This window comes from Odocoileus virginianus, chromosome 4 (assembly GCF_023699985.2).
Source record: "Odocoileus virginianus isolate 20LAN1187 ecotype Illinois chromosome 4, Ovbor_1.2, whole genome shotgun sequence".
Taxonomy (NCBI): domain Eukaryota; kingdom Metazoa; phylum Chordata; class Mammalia; order Artiodactyla; family Cervidae; genus Odocoileus; species Odocoileus virginianus.
In genome coordinates this window covers 42,927,587-42,942,978 of record NC_069677.1, presented here as the reverse complement: position 1 = coordinate 42,942,978, position 15,392 = coordinate 42,927,587, and positions in this window count along the sequence as shown.

The window sequence follows — 15,392 nt, the reverse complement described above, 5'->3', positions numbered from 1 at the left end:
ATACTGACCTCCACAAGCATTTTAACTTGTCTATGAAATCGAGGGAGGGAGGGAGGAGTAGATAGAGCGGGGAAGAAGGGAGGAGGGGAGAAATTGTGAAGCAAAGATCAAGTTCAGAGATGAAATTTGTAGACAGTGGTACCAAAGTTGGAAGTCAGATTTATTCAGAACAGTTATAGGATAGGAACTACAGAGATGAATGGTTAGGATTATATACAAAATTATATAGGAGTCGACCATCTTTAATTAAAGTACCATCCTTCTTTACTCAAAGTATGGAATTAGAGGGTGAGTGCTCCTTTTCAAATTATTCCTTATTTTTAATAATACTTCTATAGTCAGTTTTATTCCTTTTAATTCATCTATCAGTAAATATTTTTTTACACATAGCTATGACATGTTCTTTTTTAAAAATAATTTATTTATTAAAATTGGGGGCTAATTTCTTTACAATATTGTAGTGGTTTTTGCCATACATTGACATGAATCAGCCATGGGTGTACATGTGTTCCTCATCCTGAAACCACCACCACCACCACCCCCACCTCCCTCCCCATCCCATCCCTCAAGGTCATCCCAGTACACCAGCCCTGAGCACCGTCTTATGCATCAAACCTGGACTGGCGATCTATTTCACATATGATAATACACATGTCTCAATGCTATTCTCTCAAATCATCCCACCCTCGCCTTCTCCCACAGAATCCAAAAGTCTGTTCTTTACATCTGTGTCTCTTTTGCTGTCTCACATATAGGGTCATCGTTACCATCTTTCTAAATTCCATATATATGCGTTAATATACTGTATTAGTGTTTTTCTTTCTGACTTACTTCACTCTGTATAATAGGCTCCAGTTTCATCCACCTCATTAGAACTGATTCAAATGCATTCTTTTTATTAGCTGATTAATATTCCATTGTGTATATGTACCACAGCTTTCTTATCCATTCATCTGCTGATGGACGTCTAGGTTGCTTCCATGTCCTGGCTATTGTAACCAGTGCTGCGATGAAAATTGGAGTACATGTGTCTCTTTCAATTCTGGTTTCCTCCGTGTGTATGCCCAGCAGTGGGATTGCTCGGTCATATGGCAGTTCTATTTCCAGTATTTTAAGGAATCTCCACACTGTTCTCCATAGTGGCTGTACTAGTTTGCTTTCCCACCAACAGTGTAAGAGGGTTCCCTTTTCTCCACACCCTCTCCAGCATTTATTGTTTGTAGACTTTTTGATAGCAGCTATTCTGACCAGCGTGAGATGGTACCTCATTGTGGTTTTGATTTGCATTTCCCTGATAATGAGTGATGTTGAGCATCTTTTCATGTTTGTTAGCCATCTGTATGTCTTCTTTGGAGAAATGTCTGCTTAGTTCTTTGGTCCATTTTTTGATTGGGTCATTTGTTTTTCTTGAATTGAGCCTCAGGAGCTGTTTGTGTATTTTTGAGATTAATTATTTTTCAGTTGTTTCGTTTACTACTATTTTCTCCCTTCTGAAGGCTGTCTTTTCAATTTGATGTTAGTTTCCTTCGTTGTGCAAAAGCTTTTAAGTTTAATTAGGTCCTATCTGTTTATTTTTACTTTTATTTCCATTACTCGGAGAGGTGGGTCATAGAGGATCCTGCTGTGATTTATGTCAGAGAGTGTCTTGCCTATGTTTTGCTCTAGGAGTTTTATAGTTTCTGGTCTTACATTTAGATCTTTAATCCATTTTCAGTTTATTCTTGTGTATGGTGTTAGAAAGTGTTCTAGTTTCATTCTTTTACAAGTGGTTGACCAGTTTTCCTAGCACCACTTGTTAAAGAGATTGTTTTTTCTCCATTGTAGATTCTTGCCTCCTTTGTCAAAGATAAGGTGTCCATACGTGTGTGGGTTTATCTCTGGGCTTTCTATTATGTTCCATTGATCTATATTTCTGCCTTTGTGCCAGTACCATACTGTCTTGATGACTGTAGCTTTGTAGTATAGTCTAAAGTCAGGCAGGTTGATTTCTCCAGTTCTATTCTTTCTCAAGATTGCTTTGGCTAATCAAAGTTTTTTGTATTTCCATACAAATTTTGACATTATTTGTTCTAGTTCTCTGAAAAATACCGTTAATAGCTTGATAGGAATTGCATTGAATCTATAGATTGTTTTGGGTAGTATACACATTTTCATAATATTGATTCTTCCAATCCATGAACATGGTATATTTCTCCATCTATTTGTAACATCTTTGGTTTCTTTCATCAGTGTTTTACGGTTTTCTATATATAGGCCTTTTGTTTCCTTAGGTAGATCTATTCCTAAGTATTTTAATCTTAGTATTTTAATCATATTGTTTCTTTAATTTCTCTTTCTGTTTTCTCATTTTTAGTGTATAGGTATACAAGGGATTTCTGGGTGTTATTTTATACCCTGAAACTTTACTATATTCATTGATTAGTCTAGCAATTTTCTGGTGGAGTCTTTAGGGTTTTCTCTGTAAAGGATCATGTCATCTACAAACAGTGAGTTTTACTTCTTTTTTTCCAATCTGGATTCCTTTTATTTCTTTTTCTTCTCTCATTGCTGTGGCTAAAACCTCCAAAACTATGTTGAATAGTAGTGGTGATAGTGGGCACCCTTGTCTTGTTCTTGACTTTAGGGGAAATGCTTTCAGTTTTTCACCATTGAGGATAATGTTTGCTTGCATTTATCATATATAGCTTTTGTTGTATTGAGGTATGTTCCTTCTGTGCCTGCTTTCTGGAAGGTTTTTATCATATATTGATGTTCAATTTTGTCAAAGGTTTTCTCTGCATCTATTGAGTTAATCATATGGTTTTTATCTTTCAATTTGTTAATGTGGTTGATCACATTGATTGATTTGTGAATATTGAAGAATCCTTGAATCCCTGGGATAAAGTCCACTTGGTCATAGGATAGGTGATAGGATAAGATAGGAGTAAGATAGGTGTTAGCTATTCTCCAAATTTTTGGTAGAATTCAGCTGTGAAGCTGTCTGGTCCTGGACTTTTGTTTGTTGGAAGATTTCTGATTACAGTTTCAATTTCTGTGCTTGTGATGTGACTGTTAAATTTTTTTTATTTCTTCCTGGTTCAGTTTTGGAATGTTATTCTTTTCTAAGAAGTTGTCCATTTCTTCCAAGTTGTTCATTTTATTTGCATATAGTTACTGATAGTATTCTCTTATGATCCTTTGTATTTCTGTGTTGTCTGTTGTATTTTTCTCCATTTTCGTTTCTAATTTTCTTGATTTGATTCTTCTCCTTTTTTTTTTTTTTTTTCTTGAGGAGTCTGGCTAATGGTTTGTCTATTTTATTTATCTTCTCAAATAACCAGCTTTTAACTTCATTGATTTTTGCTATGGTCTCCTTTGTTTCTTTTTCATCTACTTCTGCCTTAATTTTTATAATTTCTTTCCTTATACTAACCCTGGGGTTCTTCATTTCTTCCTTTTCTAGTTGCTTTAGGTGTAGAGTTAGGTTATTTATTTGATTTTTCTCTTATTTCTTGAGGTAAGCTTGTATTGCTATGAACTTTCTCCTTAGCACTGCTTTTACTAAATCCCATAGGTTTTGGATTGTTGTGTTTTCATTTTCATTCTTTTCTATGAATATTTTTATTTCTTTTTTTGACTTTTTCTGTGATTTGTTGGTTATTCAGAAACGTGTTGTTTAGCCTCCATATGACTGTATTTTTAATAGTTTTTTTCCCCTTTAGTTGACATCTAATCTTACTGCATTGTGATCAAAAAGGAGGCTTGAAATGATTTAAATATATTTGAATTTACCAAGCCTAAATTTATGGCCCAAAAGGTGATCTATCCTGAAGAATATTCTGTGTGCACTTGAGAAAAAGATGAAATTCATTGTTTTGGGGTGAAATGTCTAATAGATATCAATTAGGTCTAACTGGCCCACTGCATCATTTAAAGTTTGTGTTCCCTTGCTAATTTTCTGTTTAGTTGATCTATCTATCCATAGGTGTGAGTGGGGTATTAAAGTCTCCCACTATTATAGTGTTACTATTAATTTCCCCTTTCATACTTATTAGCATTTGCCTTACATATTGTGGTGTTTATTTTGGGTGCATATATATTTATAATTGTTACATGTTCTTCTTGGATTGATCCTTTGATCATTATGTAGTGTCCTTCTTTGTCTCTTTTCACAGCCTTTATTTGAAAGTCTATTTTATCTGATATGAGTATTGCGACTCCTGCTTTCTTTTGTTCTCCGTTTGAGTGAAATATTTTTTTCCAGGCCTTCACTTTCAGTCTGTATGTGTCCCTTAGTTTTAGGTGGGTCTCTTGTAGACAGCATATATAGGGGTCTTGTTTTTGCATCCATTCAGCCAGTCTTTGTCTTTTGGTTGGGGCATTCAACCCATTTACATTTAAGGTAATGATTGATAAGTATGATCCCTTTGCCATTTACTTTGTTGTTTTGGGTTCAAGTTTATAAACCTTTTCTGCGTTTCCTGTGTAGAGAAGATCCTTTAGCATTAGTTGAAGAGCTGGTTTGGTGGTGGTGAATTCTCTTAGCTTTTGCTTATCTGTAAAACTTTTGATTTCTCCTTCATATTTGAATGAGATCCTTGCTGGTTAAAGTAATCTAGGTTGTAGGTTTTTCTCTTTTATCACTTTAAGTATGTCCTGCCATTCCTTTCTGGCCTGAAGAGTTTCTATTGAAAGGTCAGCTGTTATCCTTATGGGAATCCCCTTGTGTGTTATTTGTTGTTTTTCCCTTACTGCTTTTAATATTTGTTCTCTGTGTTTGATCTTCATTAATTTGATTAATATGTGTCTTGGGGTGTTTGGCCTTGGGTTTATCCTGTCTGGGATTCTCTGGGTTTCTTGGGCTTGAATGCCTATTTCCTTCCCCATTTTAGGGAAGTTTTCAACTATTATCTCCTCAAGTATTTTCTCATGGCCTTTCTTTTTGTCTTCTTCTTCTGGTAATCCTATGATTCGAATGTTGGGACATTTAACATTGTCCTTGAGGTCTCTGAGGTTGCCCTCATTTCTTTGAATTCTTTTTTTTTTTTCCCTCTCTGTTTCATTTATTTCCACCAGTCTATCTTCCACCTCACTTATCCTATTTCCTGCCTCAGTTACTCTACTGTTGCTTCCCTCCAGAGTGCTTTTGATCTCAGTTATTGCATTATTCATTATTGATTGACTCTTTTTTATTTCTTCTAGGTCTTTCTTAAACATTTCTTGCATCTTCTCAATCCTTGTTTCCAGACTATTTATCTGTAACCCCATTTTGTTTTCAAGACTTTGGATCATTTTTACTATCATTATTCTGAATTCTTTTTAAGGTAGACTCCCTATCTCCTCCTCTTTTGTTTGGTTTGGCAGGCATTTATCATGTTCCTTTACCTGCTGAACATTTCTCTGCTTTTTCATCTTCTTTGGATTGCTATGTTTAGGATGGCCTTTCTGTATGCTGGAAGTTTGTGGTTCCTCTTTATTGTGGAGATTCCTCCCTGTGGGTGGGGTTGGACGAGTGGCTTGTCAAAGTTTCCTGGTTAGGGAAGCTTGTGTTGGTGTTCTGGTAGGTAGAGCTGAACTTCTTCTCTCTGGAGTGCAATGAAATGTCCACTAGTGAGTTTTGAGGTATCTATGGGTTTAGTGTGACTTTTGGCTGCCTGCATTTTAATGCTCAGGGTTACGTTCCTGCATTATTAGAGAATTAGCCTGGTATGTCTCGCTCTGAAACTTGTTGGCTCTTGGGTGGTACTTTGTTTCAGTGTAGGTATGGAGGCTTTTGGATGAACTCTTGTTGATTAATGTTCCCTGGAGTCAGGAGTTTTCTGGTGTTCTCAAGTTTTGGATTTAAGCCTCCTGCTTCTGGTTTTCAGTCTTATTCTTACAGTAGCCTCAAGACTTCTCCATCCATACAGCACTGATGGTAAAACATCTCGGTTAACGGTAAAGATTCTCCACAGTGAGGGACACCCAGAGGGGTTCACAGAGTTACATGGAGAAGAGAAGAGGGAGGGGGGAGATAGAGGTGACCACGAGGAGAAGAGGGGAGATCAAAAGGGAGAGAGCTATCTAGCCAGTAATCAGTTCTCTAAGTGTTCTCCACAGCCTGGAACACCCAGAGAGTGACAGAGTTAGGTAGAGAAGAGAAGGGGGAGGGAGGAGATAGAGGTGACCTGGGGGATAAAAAGGAGAGTCAAAAGGGGAGAGAGCAATCAAGCCAGTAATCACACTCCTAAGTAAAAACGGGTACTGAAGATTGGATTCTTAAAGGCACAAAAAGCAAAGGTTAAAAATCTAGAGTAGAGGTTAGACTCTCAAAAATACAATATTAAAACAGCAAAGCAAAATCACAAAAATTATAAAAAAATATACATATGAAATTTGCTTTAAAAATAGGGTCTTTTTTTTTTTTGCAAAGTAATAGTAGGTTATAAAAATGAAAATTAAAGGAGTAATAAAGAACTTAAAAAAATAAAATTAAAAAATGGTAATAGTAAAATATATCTAGGAATTTCTCTGGAGCTGTTGAGAGAAGTGCAGGGTCAGTTCAGTTTCAGATGGTTCTTTGTTCCAGCTTATACTTCTTCTCAAGGTCTATAGGCACCTTCCAATGCAGTCAATGCTAACTACAGGGTTTTAGTCTGTTGCACTGTCACTTCCAAAGCAGTTCCCTCTTCTTTGTTTATTTTGGTTTCCTCTATTTTCAAGTCTCTTCAGTGTCTAACTTCCACCCTGACACAAGGTGGGCAGAAGGGGCCACTTATTTAGGCTCACTTGTTCAGTTGTGCTCTGGGGGGTGGGGGGAGTGGGGAGGAACCCTGCAAACATATATCACTGGCGTGTGTGAGGAGTGCTCACGGTGTCTGGGTCACACTGGGTTTGACCCCGCTCACGGCCTATGTGCTTCCCCGGTCTACACTGCTCAGGCTCCAGGTTGCTCCACAGGGGAACTGTCTAAATAGGGCCCTGGCTTGCGTGCACTTCCCAGGTCTAAGCCACTCGGCTTCAGGTTCTCGGGTACTCCACAAAGGCACACACTTGGTTGGGTCTGCATTCTGTGCCCTTCCCAGGTCCAAGCAGCTCAGGTGACCAGGTGCTTGTCTGGCGCACTCTCCAAGGTGTGCGGTGAGTCGTATCACCTCCCTCGTCCCAGCCACTCGGTTTCCTGGGTGCACAGCGAGAGCACTGTCTCAGGTGTGCTGTGTCTCCTCTGGGGAGCCGACTTCTGACTGGGACCCTCCTGGTGGTTGTCAACACTCCAGGATCCCAGGAAGACTTGGTTAGCAACTTGGAGCCTGCTTGCAGTTTGGTAGAGGATGCAGTCTCTGGGGCCGAAATTGCCCCTAAACTTCCAGCTCTGGCTGCCACCCGCCTGGCTCTCTGCCTCCAATGTGGGGAGGAACCAGTCTACAGCTGGCTAGCTCTTCTCTGGTATTTTCTCAGTCCTTTGTTCTGTGAGCAAGCCCGGCATTGCCTTAGGTTAGAGCTTTTCGCAGGGGAGTTCTCTCTCTCTCTCTTTCTCTCTCTCTCTCTCTCTCTCTCTGGCTATCCCACAGTTTGGGTTGCTATCTCACATTAGCTCCCTCAGAATGTCCTCAGGGCATTCAGGCCCGGTCCTTACCCTTGCCCCCCACGCCTCCCTGTTCAGCCCCCACTTGCTGGTGGCGGATGCGAGAGTCTGGGCTACTTCACTGGGAGTGCGGTTAGGCATGTGTTCTTTGAGGTTTTTTGTTGTTTTTTTTTCCCCTCCAGGTTATGTTGCCTTCTGAGATTCCAAAGCTCCCCACAGACCTACCACTGAGAGGGTTTCCTGGTGTTTGGAAACTTCTCCTCCTTCACGACTCCCTCCCTGCGATGTGTCTCAGTCCCTAACTTTTGTGTCTCTCTTTTTCTCTTTTATATTATGTCCTACTTCCTTTTGAAGAGAATGGACTGCCTTTCTGGGTGCCTGGTGTCCTCCGCCAGCATTCAGAAGTTGTTTTGTGGAATTTGCTCAGCAATCAATTGATCTTTTGATGAATTTGTAGGGGAGAAAGTGGTCTCTCCATCCTATTCCTCCGCCACTGTGGGACCACCCCCCCCCCACCAGCCTGTTCTTTTAGAAAACTATATTTACAGGTCTCGATCTTAAATTTGACCTGTATTATTATTCTGTAGGGTTTCATGCTTCAATTTACTTCAGGTCAAGGTGCTTTCCGGCATAGTATGAGACTGCAACTCTCTGCCATGCCCTCCCCCACCTTAATTTAAAAGAAAGAACACACATAGTAACCAATTCATCTTCTTTTACCCTAAGAAGCTCAACAGACACTCCATCCAGATTACAGAATGTGGTAGTTTTAGGCTGCACAACAGGTCTCTCATCCAAAGATTTACAGGAAAATCAGGAGAAAGTTAGAATGCATGTTCCTCAGTAAGAGGACTTACTTGTATGGAAATAACAGTGGAAAAGAAAAAAGTAGAAGTTTCACCCAAAATACAACCTGTACTGATCTACAGTAAAGGAAAGCAAGAAACTTCTGAGGAAATTGTAAGGTAAGTAACACCAGTATCTATCAGAAGAGGCAAGCATAGATCAGCCAGAAGAAAAGTTATCAACATATGTGTTTTATAGGTGCCTACCTCCGAAATTTCCTACTCTGTCAGTTTTGAGTCATTTGTCAAATGTTTCCTGAGGATTTTGTCCTAAGGCTTTCCCATTTCTTACGCCTGTAGTTCCTGCATCCTACACAGCTTTTTGCTATAATCCTTCTTCTGATATCTGTGTTATTGTTGTTGTTTAGTGGCTAAGTTGTGTCTGATGCTTTGCAACCCTATGGACCACAGCACCAGGCTCCCCTGTCCTTCACCATCTCCTGGAGCTTGTGCAAACTCATGTTCATTGAGTTAGTGATGCCATCCAACCATCTCATCCTCTGTCATACCCTTCTCCTCCTGCCTTCAGTCTTTCCCAGCATTAGGGTCTTCTGTGCTTCTTGCAACAGTATCTGTCAATCTTTCTTCTTTCCTTCCTTACTTATAGATAGGCCAGTGTACAGGGTTAGCTCATTTACTAAAAAGTTCTAACTGAGAAGCAAGTTAGACTGTCTTTAATTTCTTCTCTCTCTCTCTCTTTTTTTTTTTTTTTTTTTTGTCTTTCTCTAGATCACCCTAAAACTGAGAACTTGTAGTCAAGACAATAATAATTATATGTCCTTATCATCAATAATTACATATGACCTAAACATGAGTTTGAATAGTTGGCAAGAGGGTCCAAAGATTGACAAGACTAGAGTGTGCTTTTGCTCCATCCCAGGGTTCATGTCTGTGAATTTTGAGCCATAAAGAAACTGGTAATGGAAATCAATGGGGAACGCCCCCATTTTCTTAGTGTATCACTGCAGCTTCTTCCAGCTCACCAAAAAGCTTAAGTATATCTATTGGCAACCCCTCCTGATGGGTTTCTGATGAGCTGTTGAATAGTCCTTCCCTTTGGCCACAATATCCCTTGATGTGATTATCTTACGACCCCACTGTGCTTGCTTCATTGAAAGTGCAAGATTGGCTGGAAACTGAATTTAATGCAGTAACCAGTGCTTGTCTCCATGCACGAGGTTGTATACTGAAGACATTCTTAAAAAGACTTCCACAGAAGGAATAGACACTTTTAAATGGGCAGTATCTACTGGTGAGAGAGTTATGTGGACAATCCAAGAATTCTGGGAAGCTTCTCAGTGGCATCAACTTTCCTCATAATCAAAATAGGAAGGGCTGGTTTTCATGCATTGAGACAAGAAAAATGTAAATTCTGTTGTAGCACTTTGGTTTTCTTTCCCATGTTGATATTTATCAGCTTAATAGTTTGTTTATTTGTCTTTTTTCAAGTAATTAGTTCAACTACTCTCTATCCTGTTGCCCTCATATGAGAGCATATGGTGTTTTATAGTGGTTCTCAATTACTTCCTTATCAGGTCCCTTCATCATGTCTGCTTTCCTAGCTACATAGTGTGTGGATGATATAGGATTCTTACAGGATGAATTTGGGCTAAAACATGAAGTAGACTCAGAGGTTGACCACCAGACCCTCAAACCTGTTTCCTTAAACAGAACAGATAATTGATGACCAGCTAAAGAAGTTGTGCTCTCATCCATCTTTACAGGGAAATGGATGGTAATTTATCCAAATTAAAGGAACTATCCTTAGAGGACTGCAGGACTGGTTCATATACCCATTCCAAATGTGACAGATTTAACATTTTAAAAGAAAGACTTTAAGCAAGATTCCTGCCTTCCTGAATTTTGTAATCATCTAATAATCTTAATTGGATTTTAGAACTTGCGTTACTCATGCTTTTTCAATTGTAAAATTTGAATTTGGAGAACATGGTTAATCTGGCTAGCATTACCAAAGAGTGGAGAGATAAAAGGAAACCTTTTTATAATCCAGTGTTTCTCATCTGCCTGCTGCATAGGCATAGACCATCAGCCAGTCTGCTCAATTTAGGAACTAGCAGACATTGTATCCTCTTCACCAGAATTGCTGGAGCAATATAATACAAATCCACTGAAGTACTGAGTTTTATTTATTTATGTAACTGCTTTGTTCCTAGAATCTTACTGAGAGTCTAGAGATGAACAATCGTTTGCATCATAACTGGTGTTTCTATGAGCAAGTCTAATCTAAGACTATTCATAACAAAAAGTTCCTTCCTTTTTTTAATTCATGGTTTCTTGCCTTTGGTGCTTATTGTAAGATAGCCCTTCTTATTTTCTCTTCTCATGATACAAACTTTCATTAACTACAAGTATATATCTAAATAGTAATTATGTTTTATTCATTTCCTTGAGAAACTCAAGTTAAATATAATTACAATTTGTAATTATATTTCCTACTCTACATGATTACTATATACCCTTAGGACTTGTTGATCTGTCCTAGTTCATCTGGCATTATTGGATGACTCATCATATATTAAATAATACTAATCTCATCAAAATATATTAGCATGATGTTACAATATCTGATACTATGAATCACAAGACATTTCCTTGTGGTTATTTTTAATAGCAGACATGAGTGTAATTTAATTATGTGACTGCACATCACTAACAACAATCCAACTTGATAAAGCATGATGGACAAACTATTTCATAACATAAAATATTATTAGGCTTTTCTAAAATATGATATGTTCACTCTCTTTGGTGAATATAAATTTGAGAGAATTGAGTTCCAAAAACAAATATAACTATAAATAAACTATGTTCAATAGAAGACTTATACCAAAATTCTAAATTACTTACTAAAATCTTCAAGACACATTTCAAATGCTGTTTTTACTTTCAATTTAGAATTAATGTATGTAGTCCTTATAGGAAACTCCAGTGTGTATGTAGCACCACATTCTTATTTATAAATAAATGTCCTTCCTTACTGCTACATATTTGACCAGTTGCTATATAAGTATCTGGAAATAAATGGAATACCATTTATTCTTACTTGAAAAGGTATTTCCTTTTTGTTGTCAGTAGATCACTCTTTGTTTTGCTGTACACTTTGTTAGTATTAGGGAGAAGGCAATGGCGACACACTCCAGTGTTCTTGCCTGGATAATCCCAGGGATGGAGAGCCTGGTAAGTTGCCATCTACAGGGTTGCACAGAGTCGGACACAATTGACACAACTTAGCAGCAGCAGTTGTTAGTATAATATATAACTCTCTGTGATACAATACATACATTTAAAATGCTTTCTTGGAAATTGCCACTTTATACACATGCATACACCCAGTAACATAGCAGTGAAAGACAATAATTAATGAATAATATTTTGAGAGCTATAAAAATAATGTAGATTATTAGTTCAGTGCATGTATTTTAGTTGCCTATCCTATATGATATGGGGCTTCCCAGGTGGCGCTAGTGGCATAAAGAACTCATCTGCTAGTGCAGGAGATGTAAGAGATGCAGGTTCAGTCCCTGGGATAGGAAGATTCCCTATAGGCAGGCATGGCAATCCATTCCAGTATTCTTCCCTGGAGAATCCCATGGACAGAGGGGCCTGGTAGGCTACAGTCCATAAGGTGGCAAAGAGTCAGACAAGACTGAAGTGACTTAGAATGCATGCATATACCATGCCATACATAATGGGATTACAAAGATAGTTACTGGTAAGCTCTCTCCTTTCAAGGATGTCAGAATTTGCTGCTGCTGCTGCTGCTGAGTTGCTTCAGTCGTGTCCGACTCTGTGCGACCCCATAGATGGCAGCCCACTATGCTCCCTGTCCCTGGGATTCTCCAGGCAAGAACACTGGAGTGGGTTGCCATTTCCTTCTCCAATGCATGAAAGTGAAAAGTGAAAGTGAAGTCGCTCAGTCGTGTCCGACTCTTCATGACCCCGTGGACTGCAGCCCACCAGGCTCCTCCATCCATGGGATTTTCCAGGCAAGAGTACTGGAATGGGTTGCCATTGCCTTCTCCATCAGAGTTTGATGGGACTATAAACAATTTTTCATGAAGAAACTATGAAATACCATGAAATTGGACTCAGTAAAAAAAAGCCTATGCTTACTGCTGTTGTTCTTATTTATATTTGTCGGAATTTGAAAGCTACTTTATATCTCCTTTCCCTTCTACTAATTAAAAAAAAAAAAGGAGAAAGAAAACATACTTTGTACAAATTTGGCATAATGAACTGGAGCAAAGAAATGGAAAATCACCTGAGAGAGTTCAAATACCTCCCAGGGTAACTGAACTTATAATTCACTCTAGGAAGAATAGATCTATAAAAGGATAGAAGGGGTGTTCTATCATAAAATCAAAATTGGAAACTTGGCATAAAAAGCAGCTCTCCCAGAATTATCAGGGAAGAGGAGGACATCTTAGCCAGGTGGCTTCCCTTGTGGCTCAGTGGTAAAGCATCTGCCTGCCGTGTAGACCATCTGCAGTGCAGGAGACCCTGATTCAATCCCTAAGCTGGGAAGATCCCCTAGAGGAGGAAATGACAATCCACTCCAGTATTCTTGCCTGAAGAATCCTATAGACAGAGGAGCTTGGAGGGCTACAGTCCATGGGGTCACAGGAGTTGGACATGGCTTAGCGACTAAACCACCATCCCCAAAGAATCCCAGTGTCACTGAAATGACTTTGATTATTTTTAATGTGGAAATTAATATTTCAGGAAATTTTTTACTGATTCCAAATTTAATTTATTTAATCTGTTCTGATTCCAAGACTACCAATCTGAGCATGTTCCTGGTAAAATAAAATCCAAATGAATTACTGAGACTTCCCCCAAGAGAAAATGACTTTTTCCATCATGGGACTAAATATCAATACTTTCTTATCACTTTAACAAATATTTGGGTGAGGCAGAAAGTTCCTGAACTCTCAGATACAGACCACACAATTTTAGTGATAACTTCACCTGATTTCACTTATTGTCTCACCTTTGAGTTTATAGAACAGGTATGCACCAGAAAGTTACATGTGAATGGTTGGACAATGTGAGACAGCTACATAAAAGATGCACATAAAACTATAAAAAGTTAATCTGGACCATATTCAGGGAAGATGCAACACCCTAACTGTATTACATGTGCAAAACTCTTACTGTTTTGTTTATGATATTTCATGTAAGGAAAGGAAAAGGTGTTTTTGAGGAGAGTGAGATGACCAATTATGAAATAAAACGAAGTTTCTAGTTTTGGTCATGACTCTGCAATAGCTATCATCTCACTAAATACACATTGATAATTCTCAAAACTAAGAATTCTCAAATACTGAGTATCTGTGGGTAGGGAGGTATTGTATTTGTTGATTTTAACTCTTTGAAATGAATTGCCATTATCCAGAGGTATTACCATTGCTATTTGTTTATCATGTAGGTCACCCATTCAGCAGGGGTGACTGGAATCATCTACACTTTGTTTTAGCTCCATCAATATAATGTACCAGTCTACAATGCCACGTGTGGTTCATTTGTACCTGTCATGTGTAGATTCTGCTCTAATATTTATCTCCTGGACCTTTCTGGGTTCCCTGCTTGAAATTTCTCCTATGCTCTATCAGCCTTTAGAGTGTAACTATCACAGAAAAAAAATAGCTGAGTAATTTATCTGCACTCATGATGTGAAAAGTACATGGGTTTAGCATTAAAGTATCTTGTCCCAATCGCTGATTTTATTACTTAGAAGTTATAGGTACTGGCACCAACTAAATGCCTGAATTTTAGCTCCTTCCCTAATAAAATGGAATAATACATTTTTCCAAATCTGCCACATGAATATGCCACCGTAAATATAACTCTGTTGTTTGCAAATAAAAGAAGGTTTGCTCAGTCACAAGAACCAAATCAATTAATGGTAAGCTGACACCAAGCCACTTAAAGACTAATAAAAACTTCCCTTGTCAGGAAGTTTTTCTCTACTTTTGGTTGTCTGTCATACTGCAGAGAGTGCCTCTATATAATTGACAATTTTTTATAAATCAGGGCAATTTATAAATCGAGGTAATCTTTTATAAATCAAGGTATTGGCTGATCGGTATTCCATCTACTTCCAAAAAGCAAATAAGTGAATGTACCATGAAAATATAATAAATAAGATTAGATAATATTAATAAAACATGAAGACAATTTATAAAGGAGAAGAAAAGTAAATATATCCGGACATTTTGATAGCAGAATTATGCAACAAATTAACCAAGCACAAATTATTTCTGATTTGTATGACAGTGTGATGTTACCATGAAGTCTTGGGCTCCATTTTAAAAACGCTTATGAATGACTATTTAGTCAAAATTTTAGAATTTCATCTACATGTTAATCATTTGTATTTAATTCACAGAAATTTCAGTTCGACATAATAAGATGCCCACTGCCAGAACAAAGGTACTTACTTGGGAAGTTTCTGGCAGTTTGTACAGTGAAGACTCAAAAGAGATGAATATGCTGTGGGGAAGGCCAAGGCCTTGCAGTCAGACTGCTGGGTTAGACATTAGTTTGTCCTCCTTAACCTCTACAACTTTGGGAAGTTCTCTCTATGCCTGTGTTTCCTTACCTGAAAAGATCCTCAGAAAGCCTACTTCATGCATGCTAAGTCACTTCAGTCATGTCTGACTCGTTGCCACCCTATGAATTGTAGCCCACCAGGCTCCTCTGTCCATGGGATTCTCCAGGCAAGAATACTGGAGTGGGTTGCCATGCCCTTCTCCAGGGGATCTTCCTGACCCAGGGATTAAGCCCACATCTCTTATGTCTCCTGTGTTGGAAGATGGATTCTTTACCACTAGTACCACCTGGGAAGCCCACATGATAGTGTTTTCTTAAATAATAAATAAGTCAATACATGTCAAGTCCTTAGAGCAGCCCTTGCTCATAGTTACTGTTTAATTTCAGTGTTTGTTGTTTTTAAAATCAAGTTATAGGACCATGAGATCAGT